Here is a 2844-nt window from a genome sequence, read left to right on the forward strand (position 1 = left end):
TATGGGAATATCATTTTCAGGTACAGGTAGCATGCCACCTCCAAGGATTTAGCTTGGGAGGCTAGAGGCGGACACACTTTCGTTGTCTTATTTCTTTTGATGTATTACATGTAAATTCAAGCCAAGGGCTTAATATGTAATTGAGTTAGTACTCTCTTTTGTAACCAAGTGTTAACTTGGAAAGCTATAAGCCCGTAGGGCATTTGCTTTTGTTGTTAACATGTAATACTTTTGTAATGAAGTACTCTGATGAATAGAAGAATGTGAAGCTTTGTATATCAATGCATGTCTATATTAATGGGTTTAATGTTGTTATTTTGAGGGCGTTACAAGATGTGACATTTTTTATCTTATTGACTTATTTAGTCTATTTTGTTTTTTGTGATTTTTTAGTCTCAACTGGGATAGAATAACCAAACGGAGCCAAACTTAAAAGGTACATTACCAAAAAAAAATTATGATTTTTTTATTTATGAAATTTAAGAATATTTGTAGTATATGTAATGTCACATTGTGAGAAAATTTATGAATGATAAATTTATAATGTGTATCTCTATAGTGAAAGTTATGAATTATTGTAAAACTATCTATTAATTCCGTCATTGTCAATTCTTTTCTTTTTCAAAAAGTTAGACTAGTTGATATCAATTATCTCAGTTGACCGCCTCGCCTCATCATATGATCATTTTCATTATCGATCGCGTTCATAACAGACAATTTTTCATATTTGGTAATAAGGTGAAATTTATTAAACAATAAAAAAAATTCATATTTAGTAGCAAGGTAAAATTTATTAAACAATAAAAATTGTTACAGATCACGAAAATATTTCATGAAAACCATCTTGAAGCTATGACCAAACAACCAACTAAACTACTGAAAAGTTTAGAATCGACTAGCCAATTGATTAACAACTTCGAGATGATTTTCATAATTTTTTTTTTTTATTTCTATACATTATTGTTAAACAAATAGAGTGTAGACACGTCTTGTGTCAACACTTCATCAGTTTATTAGTCAATTATCTTGTTTGTCAATAATTCAATTATAACATATCACATAATAAATAAAATAAGATAAAAATATAATTTATTAAAATGTTGTTATCAAGTTTACACACTCCGCAAAGCCACATGGTCACATGCTTATCAAAAAGGTTACAAAACAGAGACAAATAAATTTGACACAACAATAAGAAAAATTAAATAGAGAAAAACAAAGTAGTGTTTGTCCCCATTTTATAATAGTAGATAGATAAATAGATAGATATAATTTCATAAACAAAAAACCCTTCATCGATCACTAAATTTAACTTTGTCCTCGTCTTCACCACATTGAACATCAACACACAATACTTACTACTCTTAATAGTGCAATAACAAGTTACAACTTAGTCTCAATCATTCTTGTTGTTCAAGAACATCTTCCCTGTCAACCCACAAGTTAAGACCTCGTTTGGTATCTTCCCAAGCCATCGGACACCTTCAGCAAACACAACCCCCATACCCATATACAAACAGCAATGCTAGGTATCATAAAAAGTCTTTCATGAAAATGATCACGAAAGATTTGTGACCTTTGGATTACATCTAGAATAAAGCGCCGCACACTAATCAAGGTAATCTAAGGATCACAAATATTTCATGATCATTTTCATGAAAAAATTTTCATAATCCCTAACATTTCTCATATGCAAATAAGGCTATATGACAATGAAAAGCCCACACTCCTGGATTATTCGCCACAAACCTCAGAGTGGTCCATCCAAATGGAAACACCACCGCGGTGTTCCTGTAAGGTGGGCTTTTCAAATTAAAGTTTTTTTCTTCATTCTGAATCGAAAACTTTCCCTCTCCGTATCCCAAAACCCAAAAATCATGGCCGTGTAAGTGCCACGGGTGGATTTCACTCGTGTTCACCGCCAATGCATTGGCATTTTGAAGGATTATATCTATTGTGGTGTTGAAACTGAGCATGTAGACTCCACTCCCGTACGTTGAGTTTGGGTTTTGGGCTTGTTTCATGACATCATAGTTGCTTGGGAAGTTTGCCAGGGGGGTTTTGTGATCGAAAGCGTTGTTTAGATTGTATTTTATCGAACCCAAGTAAGGCGTGGTAAGTAGGACTAAAGAGATGTTGTTGATGGCCCATTTGGTGTAACCATTGATGTAGTTTTGGGTGTTGAGGAGGATGATACGGCGGTGGTCGGAGGTGGATTAGGGTTTCCCATTAGGGCTAGGACTTTTTTGGTGAATAATTTGCTGTGGGTGTAGTTGTTCCATATGGAAGCGACTGGTGGCGTGATGGTGGAGGTTTTGAGGCAGACGTTGTGTTGTGATAGTTAAGTATTGTTAGTGCTTGAGTGGTGTTGGGTTTTCGACCTCTTACACTTACTGAAACCCAGTAGTTGTTGGAAGGGTTTTGATCGGTAGTGAATAGAACAGAGTAGCTCTCACTAGAGTAAATGTCCATATCATCCACCACGAATGGTTGTAGGTAGTTTCCATTAGCTTCAACCAACACCATCTTGTGATTCTGTATAGAGACAAGAGAAAAGAAAAAATGTCAATCGCTCTTCATTTTCTATGGTGTTTCTCATGGATAACTTCACACATTCAGTTGAAAAGAAAGTGTAGTTTTGTTATTTTTGAATTGAAATTATCTACATGAATGTTATGGCATTACATTTAGCAAGGGATCTAGTTCAGGATTTTAATTTTGTGCACCAATTAAAATGAATTCTTATGATCTTAATATTATTTTTAAAAAATGGAAATATTAATTAATAACAACTCACGTGGAAGAAATATACAAAATGTCTGATAAAATTAACGGTTCGAATTA

At 33.7% G+C, this 2844-nt stretch overlaps 1 pseudogene; it reads right to left on the reverse strand.

Annotated features, from left to right (window-relative positions):
• Positions 1–1169: 1169 nt before the first annotated feature.
• On the reverse strand, positions 1170–2553 carry LOC145814313 (L-ascorbate oxidase pseudogene; annotated as a pseudogene).
• Positions 2554–2844: the final 291 nt, after the last annotated feature.

Source organism: Camellia sinensis, unplaced genomic scaffold (genome assembly GCF_055761805.1).
Source record: "Camellia sinensis isolate YWXY unplaced genomic scaffold, ASM5576180v1 Unanchor1, whole genome shotgun sequence".
Taxonomy (NCBI): Eukaryota; Viridiplantae; Streptophyta; class Magnoliopsida; order Ericales; family Theaceae; genus Camellia; species Camellia sinensis.